We start from the raw sequence: 12,400 nt of genomic DNA, 5'->3' as shown, positions 1-12,400 counted from the left end.
TATCAGTGCTAAGCTTCTTGGGAACTCCATGTACATTTTCTTTGGGGGAGGGGGTTAAAAAAAAAAAAAAGACAGACAATGTCCAGACAAGTAAGTATATAGAATGGGGGACGCACTTGCCAACTCAGCAAGGATCGTGTGCACTAAGGCACACCTTATCTCCAGGCTTGTCTAGGGTCATGTATGTGGAAAACCAGGCAGCATTTCCAGGTAAGATATACTACTAACTAGCTAAGCTCTTACTGCACTGGCGTTGGTCCTTCTGTAGTGTATGTTAACATAATGCCAAGGAGGAAAGGCATCAGCAATGATCTTAGAGAAGCAATTGTTGCCCATCAATCTGGCAAGGGTCATAAGGCCATTTTCAAACATCTTAAAGTCCATTGTTCTACAGTGAGACTATTAAAAAGTGGAAAATATTCAAGACGATTGCCAATCTTCCCAGGAGCGGCTGTCCCAGCAAATTCACCTCAAGGTCAGGCACAGAAACTGCAGAAAAACATCTCAGATTCTACAGACTTCAGTTAGCATGTTAAAGTTCATGACCGAAGAAAAAAAAAAAGAAGATTGAAACTGTGCTTCCTTCTGCAGAGACACTAGCGGTTAACCACTTTGGTGCCAGAGAGGACCAGTGTTGCATAGAAGGGGTTTCTTCTCTACAATGCAGGTTCTGTCTGGCACTGAAGGGGTTAACCGCTGGTGTCTCCTCAGAAGGAAGCACAGTTTTGTGGGAGTACCAGTCAGGTTACAGGTCACTCTGTCACAAAAGTTATCTTTTGTTTTTGTAGATGATATAAAGGTCTGCAACAGGGTAGACATTCTCAGTGGAACAATTTAAACTGCAAGTGATTTAAGTAATTTAGAAGAATGGTTGAGAATGTGGCAGCTGCAGTTTATAGCATTGAGGGCATTGTTCTGTCAGTGATAATAGAAGAGAGGGATTGGGGCTAATTAGTTCTAAACAGACCCGGACTGGCCATCGGGCGCACCGAGCATTTGCCCGGTGGGCCGGGCGGCGGCAGGGCCGGATTGACGCACGGGCTGATGGAGCTGCAGCTCCAGGCCCCTACCTTAAATATGCGGCCGTCCTTAACGCAGGGCAAAAGGGGCATCCGCCCCTTAAGCCCGCAGCAACTGCGACCGGGCCCGCCACTTACCTGGCAGACGCGCGCAAGCAGCGTCTCTTCTACCGCCAGGGGGACGCAGGAATCCAACGAAGTCACGTAACGTACGTCACATGACCCTGCTGCGCGTCTGCTTCCCCTGTGCAGTAGATCTGCGAGCCGCGCATACATCATCAGTTCAAGTAAGGTGCTGAGGGAGGCTGTATGAAGGAGTATGTGAGATTGACTTAATTAATGAGTTTCTGTGAAGGAGTGAGTGAATAAATGCATTCTAATTCTGGGACTATACATTATGTATTTATGTATGAGTATATGTCTAGTGGCATGTGTATATGTATATGTATTCCTTAGGGCAGTTTTTAAACTCGGTTCTTAAAGGACACCAATGGTCCAGGTATTATGAATCTCACAATTTCAATAGATTGTAATAATTAGTAAATTCTGCATTGTTGGTGTGTCTAAAGGTTGGAAACTACTGCCTTAAGTATATTGTGCAAAGATGCCACAGGCAGGCTGTTTTGGGGGCAGCGACCATCACATAAATCAATACCAAAGTGAAACCGTCCGTGGAAACCCTCCAGATGCGGGTGTCAGTGTGGCAGAGCCTGTCCTGGTGTTTGTGTTTGGGTGTCAGTGTGGCAGAGCCTGTCCTGTTGTGTGTGTGTGTGTGTGTGTGTGTGTTTGGGTGTCGGTGGGGCAGGGCCTGTCCTGGTGTGGGTGTCGGTGGGGCAGGGCCTGTCCTGGTGTGTGTGTGTGTCGGTGTGACAGAGCTTGCCCTGGTGTGTGTGTGTGTGTCGGTGTGGCAGAGCCTGTCCTGGTGTGGGTGTCAGTGTGGCAGAGCCTGTCCTGGTGTGGGTATCAGTGTGGCAGAGCCTGTCCTGGTGTGGGTGTCAATGTAGCAGAGCCTGTCCTAGTGTGTGTGTGTGTTTGGATGTCGGTGTGACAGAGCCTGTCCTGGTGTGTGTTTGGGTGTCTGTGTGACAGAGCCTGTCCTGGTGTGTGTGTTTGGGTGTCGGTGTGGCAGAGCCTGTCCTGGTGTGTGTGTGGGTGTCGGTGTGGCAGAGCCTGTCCTGGTGTGTGTGTGTTTGGGTGTTGGTGTGACAGAGCCTGTCCTGGTGTATGTGTGTATGGGTGTTGGTGTGACAGAGCCTGTCCTAGTGTGTGTGGGTGTTGGTGTGACAGAGCCTGTCCTGGTGTGTGTGTGTGTGTTTGGGTGTCGGTGTGGCAGAGCCTGTCCGGGTGTGTGTTTATGGGTGTTGGTGTGACAGAGCCTGTCCTGGTGTGTGTGTGTGTGTATGGGTGTTGGTGTGACAGAGCCTGTCCTGGTGTGTGTGTGTGTGTGTGTATGGGTGTTGGTGTGACAGAGCCTGTCCTAGTGTGTGTGTGTGTGTTTGGGTGTCGGTGTGGCAGAGCCTGTCCTGGTGTGTGTGTTTGGGTGTCGGTGTGGCAGAGCCTGTCCTGGTGTGTGTGTGTTTGGGTGTTGGTGTGACAGAGCCTGTCCTGGTGTGTGTGTATATGGGTGTTGGTGTGACAGAGCCTGTCCTAGTGTGTGTGGGTGTTGGTGTGACAGAGCCTGTCCTGGTGTGTGTGTGTGTGTTTGGGTGTCGGTGTGGCAGAGCCTGTCCGGGTGTGTGTTTATGGGTGTTGGTGTGACAGAGCCTGTCCTGGTGTGTGTGTGTGTATGGGTGTTGGTGTGACAGAGCCTGTCCTGGTGTGTGGGTGTGTGTGTGTGTGTGTATGGGTGTTGGTGTGACAGAGCCTGTCCTAGTGTGTGTGTGTGTGTGTGTTTGGGTGTCGGTGTGGCAGAGCCTGTCCTGGTGTGTGTGTTTGGGTGTCGGTGTGGCAGAGCCTGTCCTGGTGTGTGTGTGTTTGGGTGTCGGTGTGGCAGAGCCTGTCCTGGTGTGTGTGTGTTTGGGTGTCGGTGTGGCAGAGCCTGTCCTGGTGTGTGTACGAACACAGAAAAGAATCCCAGCACTACAATCAGCTTCCAATCCTTAGTTACTTTATTCAGAGAAAGCAAAAAAGCAACGTTTCGGCCAAACAGGGCCTTCGTCAAGCTCAAAAGGCCCTGTTTGGCCAAAATGTTGCTTTTTTTTGTTTAGCTTTCTCTGAATAAAGTAACCTAAGGATTGGAAGCTGATTGTAGTGCTGGGATTCTTTTATGTGTTCGTATACTTCAAGAGGGTTTATGTTGTCCCTTTTTTCCTGCTAGCACCCAGCTTCCAGGGAGCTGAGTGCTGAACCATTTTTTCTTTTTTAACTGACCTGGTGTGTGTGTCTGGGTGTCGGTGTGGCAGAGCCTGTCCTGGGGTGTGTGTCTGGGTGTCGGTGTGGAAAAGCCTGTCCTGGTGTGTGTTTGGTTATCTGTTTCCTTAATTTACAGTAGGAACTATTTCATTTTTACTTATACAGAGAAAAATGCCTTCCTGAACTTGCAGTGACTTCAGGGGACAAAACATTCAAGGCCCTGAAATCATTTAGAGTAATAGATAAGGTATTGTGTTATTTACACTATAATATTTATTTCAAGGATTAGTCGCACTAAATGGTGGCTTCAGGCTTCCCGTGTTGAATGACCAAGTATTATGCATGTGTATGTACATATGTTTTTTTCATAAAAATGGGCTGCTCAGTCTGAAATGCCCGGGCCTATATTTTTGTCCCAGTCCGGGCCTGGTTCTAAAGATATAAAAGTTAGCAGGCAATGCAATAAAGCATCAGAAAAAGTATGTTGCATGTTGGGTTGTATAGGTAGGCATTAGTAGCAGAAGGAGATAGATGGTTGTGCCACTTTACATATCTCACCTAGAGTCTTGTGTACAGTTCTGCATACCTCATATTCAGAAGTACATTGTCATGTTGGAGAGAGCTCCGGGCTACTAAAATAATTTTTATCCTACAAACCTATCAGCGATGTTTATAGCTTAGAGGAGAGACGAAAGATGGATGTGATAAATTCCTTTAAGTATTTAAATGTTTCTAACAAAAGCAAGGAAGTGTATTTTAAAGGAGAAAAAAAATGTTAGAACAATAGGTCACAATATAAAACAAGAAAGTCACAGGTTTAGATACAATGTAAGCAATTTTGATTTTACAGAACAATGTGGTAGAGTTAATACAGTGAGGGAATTTAAATCCATAAGTCTTTACATCAGCAAAACAGGACAGACTAGATTGGTCGAATGGTTCTAATCTACCGTCATATTCTATGTTTCTCACCTGATCTTGCACATCTGTGCACCTGTGCTACACTCTGCTCTCTGTTCATAGTATGTATTTTTATCTTTTTGGGGGTGACATAACATAAAATAATGTATTGTGCAGGGTGTCTTAAGAAGAAAAACAAAACCTTGATGCAAATACATTTGCAAGTACACAATTTTCCTAAGTACTTGATAGTCCTTTTTGTATATAACCTCTTTACTGTTTGAATATGTGTGTGATTGCATGGATGTGTAAGTGGGGGGGAGCATTGTACTGGGAGGCTGTTTGAAGATACCACAGGCAGGTTGTTTTGGGGCAAAGGTGGGAAGTCCTATGCTTCCATTCTTGGTGTTGAGCAGATCCTGTGAGTGAAATCTGGGTGATGGCTGGGGGCATCACATAAATCAATACCGCTGGGAGGTGGGATAAATATATAATGTGGGGCAATACACAAGGGTGTGGGCGCATTAGGGTGACTGCATTGGCCATGTTTTCCAGGACACATATAGCTTTTACATTCTGCTGACCAGCCCAGATAAAATTCTGCCCTGTATAGACTCATGGAAGGAACAAACTAGTCAGAAATACATCCCCCATACTGCAGGCAGCATTTTATCTATGCTGGCGGCATTAATACAGAAGGGTAGCAACTGGGACCATTACACAAAAGGGGGCAAAAACACTACAAGGTATTTCAACGACAAAGTAGTGTGAAAAAAATCTTTAGATATACTCAGACCTGTCTCCTCTGACATTGTAAAGGCGCAGGAAATTTGAACTCATTACCTCGGCAATACAGAATCAAGTCCGTACAATATAGATGAGGTTTCCCTGTGAGGCTCAAAAAATGGATAGATGACAGTGATATCTATGGTAGAATAGGGCATGCGCTTACTTCGGCAGTGATATGTCCCAGTCCAGGATGCTTCACTCTTACCTAGGCCCAGAAAAATCACAAAAGCGAGGAAGATCTGGATATGTTAGTGTGTGTCTCTGGGTATTTTAACGAGTGAAAATGTCTGGGTATGTTAGCATGTGTTCTGGGTATTTTAGTGAAAGTGTGCCTTGGTACAGTACATTAGTGTGTGAACATGTGTCATTAGGTACCCTGACTGAGTACACCCTCCAAACGTTGCTTCCTCCTCCCCATGGGTTACCAGCGATTAACCCCTTCATCGCCAGACAAGACCAGCGTTACATATAGAAGGGGGGGACGCCGATGCAACAGAGCTGTTCTGCCTCTGTGGCTAGCGAAGCCGAGCTACACAGAGTGGCTAATGTCCTGAAAAGGACAATAAGTGATCATAGCAGCAGCCACAGCTCTTCGGGAACCTCGGCGGCACTGTAGTATACAGAAGTATAGCAATACAGCGCTCTACCGCCCTGATAAGGGCAGCACCGAGGCTTACCTCAATAACAAGACGAGACTCGTATTGAGGTGAAACACACACACACACACACACATCTTCCCGCTCAGCCCAGACATTCCAGCGCCCCACTTAGGCCACCAACCCCCTGCAATATTCGTATATATTTAGTCGCCGTTCTCGGGGTGATCCCAAAGGAGTGGCCTCGATCTTGGGGTACCGATGGATAGCTCAGGGTCCTGGGCATATTCTGTCCAAAAAGCGATGCGATCAGCCAAAGGGACCCCGAGCAGCAATAGTTCAAAGTTCCCCCAGGACGGACCGCAAGATCACCGCGCTCCTGGCGGTCCCAGCGACTGGGGATCTGTAGGAGGGTCCCTCTCCAAACCACCCCTGGTCCTTACCTCACCCCCGTGGGCTAACTCCATGAAAGGGGTGCACCGGTGGGGTTGATGGTGTCCAGGCTATACAGGGTTAAAGTCCGTGGGCAGTGCATGTGGAATATGGACAGGGCAGTACATGAGGGAAACAAAAAGCACAGCAATAATCACACATATATTGAGACATACAGAAATCAAACAATAGCTTATTAATCTTGGGCCGTCACAGGTATGTTAGTTAGTGTGTCCATCTGGGTATGTTAGTGTGTTAACATGTGTGTTTGGGTACATTAGTGTGTGTCTGGGTAAGCTAGTGTGTCTGAGTGGGTATTTTAGTGTCTTGCATTACCCCGGAATGAGGAGCCTGAGTGAAGGAGGTCTCAGCCAATCAGGAAAGACTTCTCAACTCTCCTGATTGCCTGAGAGTTCAGAGGCCTCTCCTGATAGGAGTCCCTCCTTCACACCAACTCAGAGTAAGCTGCAACCAGCACCAGGTATGTGTGTTTGACTGTGTTTGTTAGTTTGTCACAGTATTTGTTTGTGTGACTGCGTGTGTAATGTCTGGTAATAGAGGAGTCAATTCTCTGAATCTACTCATGCCTGGGTTTAGAGGGGTTAACATTCTATATCTACTCATGTCTGTAATGAATGTATGTATACTATTAAATCTGAAATCAACATGGTTTCCAAGGCTTCTTAATAATTAATATATTATAGTATATGTGAATCAGTGTGTGAGATATTATATAATAATAGATATCTATGTATAAGTGACTGTGTGTGTATATATATATATATATATATATATATATATAGATACACATATATACACACACACACACACACCTGTGAATGTAATCTCATCTGCTTCATAGTGTGTCCCTGAATGGGGCAGAAAAAAATGTGGTCACCCTAGTGTATGTTAGTGTGGGTATGTAAAGTGTCTGGGTACATTAATATGCCTGAGTACATTTGTGTGCCTGTCTGGTGCTTGGGTATATTAGTATGTGTGTGGGTATATTAGTGTGTGGGTGTGTGGGTGTGTGTGTGTATCAGTATGTGTCTTCGGGTTTGCCTGGGACAGTCCCGCAATGGGACTTTAAGTCCCAGGCAGCCTCCATCTGGGTCCCAATAAAAACAACGTCCAAGCCAAGGGGAGCCAAGCGGTCACTCATGAATATGTTTTCAGCAACTGCTCAGTGCCCCTCACTCTCCTCCACGAGGCCTCACGCTCCCACCGCAGGACCTCTATAAGGCAAGTGAACTACAAAGAGGAAGATGGTAGATAATGAGAAGGGGGAGAGTAGATAGTGAGAGGGAAAGGAGAGGGGGTAGCTTGTGAGGAAGGGGGTAGTAAGAATATTGAAATAAATAAAGAGTGAGAAAATGAATGAATTAATGTGTGGATGAATTGTGTGAATGAGTGAGAGAATGAATGAATTAATGTGGGTGAATTGTCTGAATGAGTGAAAGTATGAATTAATGTGGGGATTGTGACGGGAATGACCTGTACCCTGACTGGGTACAGCCAGACGATGCTTCCTTCTCCCAGTGGCCACTGGGAACACAAAACTTCAACCGTCAGGCAGGAATAGGGTCGAAGACAGCAGGAAACATAGCTCTTCGGGAACCTCGGTAGCACTGTAGTATACAGAAGTATAGCAATACAGTGCTTTACCGCCCTGACAAGGGCAGCACCGAGGCTTACCGCAATAACAAGACGGAACTCATATTGAGGTAAAACAGGAACTAACTTTGTTTCTTCAATAATCACTACCAGCCCCCAAGAGCCTTTCAATAGGTTACGACCAGCATGCATCACACCATATGTAAAACGCAATATGCAGTTCATATGCAAATTAGTTATAACAGAAAACCACACCAATTTACATAATCCTGCCATCAGAACCAATAATATTGGTGAGGCAGGCAGGGGAAAGGGGGAAACTGGGACCTAGGGAGCTCTGGCTCTCTCACTGTTGCCATCCTGTAAACCCTACTCAGGTACAGGGTGACTTAAAGATAAATCCAAGCAAAACAACCAGATATTGCAATTAGGGTCCACTGCTACTTGCTGGAAGTATGGAATGCAATCCAGGGGTCCACCGTCTATAATGGGAAATACAGCCTCCAGGCGCATCCCAAGTCACGGAGGCTTCTGTGACATTTCTACCCTCTAAAGAAGAGACTAACCAGTAGGGCTGAAACAACTAATCGATAAAATCGATAATGAAAATTGTTGTCAATGATTTTCATTATCGATTAGTTGAATCGATTTTTATCGATTATAAAAAGAGGTTTTTTTCAGAGCAAATGCTCTGAAAAATGCCTCTCCTTATATAATCTGACCTCAAACAGAGATCGGATTATAACACTAGAATCCAGATCCCCCGCAACGCCGGTCTCTCACTTCCGCCTCTCCCCTCCACTTCCATACACCCCTCTGACTCCTCCCCCTCCCATACACTGCTCTGCCTCTCTCCCGACTCCCTGATGTTTTGTGAACCTCCGTTGCTGACAGGCACTTTCAATGCAGCTTCATAGAAGCCTCCGTTACTGCCCTTCACTTACGCTGAGGCTTCTATGAAGCTGCAGTGAAAGTGCCCGTCAGCAATGGATGTTCACAAAACACCAGGGAGTCGGGAGAGAGGCAGAGTGGTGTATGGGAGGGGGGAGGAGTCAGAGGGGTGTATGGGAGCCACCCTCCCATACACCACTCTGGCTCCTCCCCCTCCCATACGCCACTTTGCCTCTCTACCCGGCTCCCTGGTGTCTTGTGAACCTCCGTTGCTGAAAGGAGGCAGAGTGGAGTATGGGAGGGGGGGGAGGAGCCAGAGTGGTGTATGGGAGGGGGAGGAGGCAGAGTGGAGTATGGGAGGGGGGAGGAGGCAGAGTGATGTATGGGAGGGGGGAGGAGGAAGAGTGGTGTATGGGAGGGGGAGGAGGCAGAGTGGTGTATGGGAGGGGGAGGAGGCAGAGTGGTGTATGGGAGGGGGGGAGGCAGAGTGGAGTATGGGAGGGGGGAGGAGTTAGAGTGGTGTATAGGGGGAGGTAGAGTGGTGTATGGGGGTATAATGAATTTTAGAGTGGCATATCTGGGGGAGGCAGAGTGGTGAATCAGGGAGTATAATGAATTTCAGGGTGGTGCAGGGCACTTATGGGGAGCGGAGTGGCATATCAGGGTGCACAGTGCCACAGGGAGGTATAAGGCATAAATGGGGGCGAGTGGCATATTGGAAGTTATAAGGCACATAGGGGGTATAAGGCATTTCGATATTAGTCATATCAGGGGGCATAAGACATATCTGGGGGTAAAAGGTATATCAGGGGGCTCAGTTGCATATCACTGGCATATAAGGAGTATAAGGCATATCGGGGGCACAGTGGCATGTCAGGGGGCACAGTGGAATCTCTGGCATATAAGAGGTATAAGGCAAATATGGGGGCAGAGTGGCAAGCTGGGGGTCAGATGTGCATAACTGGGGGCAGTTTGGTAAATAAAAGAAAATATAAACAAGGCTTTTTTCTCAGTTTTTATTAAATATGAAAAATAGTTAACATATGAATTAATATTTACTAATAACTTTGTATTAAAACCTAGTTTGAGAAACACTGTGTTTGGGTGCTTGTAGCTTTTATTATTATGTCAGTAAAATAAGAAGGTGTGAATAGAGAGAGGCCGTTGCAATAAAGAGATGAAAGTGTAAATTGTACGTTTTTGATTACATTATTTGAAATAAAAAAAAAAATTGCATTTTTTATCTGATTAATCGAAAAAATAAAATCGGCCAATTAATCGATTATTAAAATAATCGTTAGTTGCAGCCCTACTAACCAGGCACAAGTCCTCAAGCTAGTGTGTGTCTACTTTAGTTGAGCAGATGTCCCCACAGGTCCTGGACTTGTCATCCTCTCCCTGGTGTTGTAACTGCCACTGGGGAAGGAGGTCAGGTTCCTCTGGTCCCGGAATTGGGTTCTGCCTCCTGGGGAGATGGACCGGCTGCTGTATCTCCCTGAATCCCTGCAGCTTTGGCAGGTGCTGGGCAGAGGCCATCGATGCTCTGCCCTGTTGCCAGCGCTTTAGCTAGGGCTAGGGAATCTTCTGGGTCGGCCTGCCACTGCGGAGGGAGGACAGGTTCCTCCACTCCCGTTCTGGTGAGCTGCCGCAGGGAAGATGGGCCAGCTGCATTCCCTTCCTGGTCCTCCTGCTGCTGCTGGAAAGAGGAGCCGGCTGCCACATCTCCTGATTGCTCCCAGCTACCCAGTATCCCTGTGATTCAATGGTGGAGACCGCAGTCCCATCCACCCCTCGCAGGCCAACATCCTCGGATGAATAATCAATAAAATCCATGAAGTCCATGGTCACTGGGTGTGACGGGCACACCCGTCGGTCCTGCGATGCTTCCTGCCGGGACCAAAGGGGTTAACCGCTACCAGAGCTAGACAATACTAGCGAGGCAACGTTCAGGAACTGGCCCGGTGTCCTTCCAAATATAGCATTGTAGCTCGCAGAGATGGTCCTGAAAAGGACAATAGGTGATATAGCTGGTCCCTGAAGCATTAGACGAGACTAATGTCCAGGGAAAGTAGAACACTTTATTGGGGAAACACACAGGCTTATATACAGGTTAAGTGTGAGGAAGACCATAAATTACGTCCATATCTTCCCAGAGCAGCAGCAGTTAAAAGTTTCCCAGTGATGGACCGCGAGATAGCCGGCATGCACACGATAACCGCGCAGGCTGATCTCCGCTCTCCTGGCAGCCCCGGTGGCCGGGAATCCATAGGAGGCTTCTTCCCCGAACCACCCCTGGTCTGTACCCCCACCACCCACGGGGTTTCTCCGTGCAACCGTGCTGTGGTTGGACCAACGATGTCCAGGCTATACAGGGTGTGACCCTGCACCCACACAGGGCACCAAGTCTTTGCAAAGGGTATTAAAGCTACAGTCTCGGTGAGGTAATCAACCACAATTTATTTGTAATCCACATATGCAGATATTAACAGAATTATACAGAACACAAATTCCCTATAAACAAAAGCCTAGCTCGTCTGAGCACTTACTAACATAGAAGTCCCTCACTTATCAGGGTCTAAACTAAACAGAATGTAATCTCACCAACCTTTTTGATGGTCTCTTTTGCTGCTTCCAAACAAAACTCTCTCTCCCCCTCTGTCCAACAGGTAAGGCTTTATTGCAGTCAGTGCAGCTAATTACTTGCAGCTGACCAGTGCATTGGAGTCAGCCTAAACTCCTGGCCTGGATCCTGTGTCAGTCCAGGTGTATGTAAACTGTGGGGTGGAACACCAGCCTGCCCTACTCTCAGTATGCTCCACTCCAGGGGCCCTTATAGAAACGTAGTATAATCTGGCGCAACTCACACTCCCTCTGGGGCTATATATCATACAAAACCCTGCAAAATCGAGGGGGAATGTATACGCCATCTGCAACAACACCCTGCACCTTGTTACAAGGGTTAAAAGTCCGGGGGCATGGCATGTGGCACATGGATAGGGTAGGACATGAGGGAGAACGAAGTACACACAAATAAACACCACGTATAGGGAAAAAACATAAATCACCAATAACCAATATATCAGTACATTTTAACCCCGGATGGTCATGACAACTGCTACAGACAGCACCGGTTAACGCGGGCCCGTCACACAGGGGCATACTGTTGAACCTGGTCGAGCAGTTTTTTTTATATGCCTTCTCCAGTTCCCATTTCTGCGCCAATAAAAAGTCTAGATCACCTCTCAGTCCAAGTGCAGCGGGGAGGTCCAACTTTCTGAGATCCCGGATGTGCTCAATCCGCTTTTTTGCTGTACTGCCAAAGTCCGGATCCTTAAGGAGACTGCGTGGTTTCTGTACCCTCCAGCCACGAACACACCTGGGCTGCATACCATCGTAACGCTCTGTATCAGTCATCCCATATCATCTCTGTTTGGACCAGCCGGTTCAACTTGGACACCCATTGCTCTCCCAGGAATGGCATTCGTGCGTCCAGCTGGAACCGGTACAAGTCCTCGCTGGTTGGGAGGCACTTACCCTGGTAGTCCTGTTCCCTTTGAAGAGACAAAGAAGAAGACAGAAGAACAAGTAGAGGCAAGAGAAGAGCCGGAGCTGTGAGAAAGTAGACAGCAATCGGCAGGAAGACGTTACGTGAGTGAGAGTGTGAGAGAGTATGAGCGTGGGTTTTGGTGTTTGTGGGGGCAACTTTTCATGCTCGAACCCAGGCAGCCCAATATATTGGGCCGGCCCTGTCCAGAAGTCACTGCTGAGGCCTCCCGGCACTTAATATTACAAACGGTAACACACTAA

General features: G+C 47.4%; 1 long non-coding RNA gene across 1 annotated transcript in view; it reads right to left on the bottom strand.

The window, feature by feature from the left end:
• Nucleotides 1-12,400, bottom strand: part of LOC128468381 (uncharacterized) — a 41,680-nt gene that overhangs the window by 3,904 nt on the left and 25,376 nt on the right. The gene's annotated exons all lie outside the window — the stretch shown is intronic.

The sequence above is a fragment of the Spea bombifrons genome, chromosome 11, assembly GCF_027358695.1.
Source record: "Spea bombifrons isolate aSpeBom1 chromosome 11, aSpeBom1.2.pri, whole genome shotgun sequence".
Taxonomy (NCBI): domain Eukaryota; kingdom Metazoa; phylum Chordata; class Amphibia; order Anura; family Pelobatidae; genus Spea; species Spea bombifrons.
Note: the sequence above shows the minus strand (reverse complement) of the source record. Positions and strands in the feature narration are given on the sequence as shown.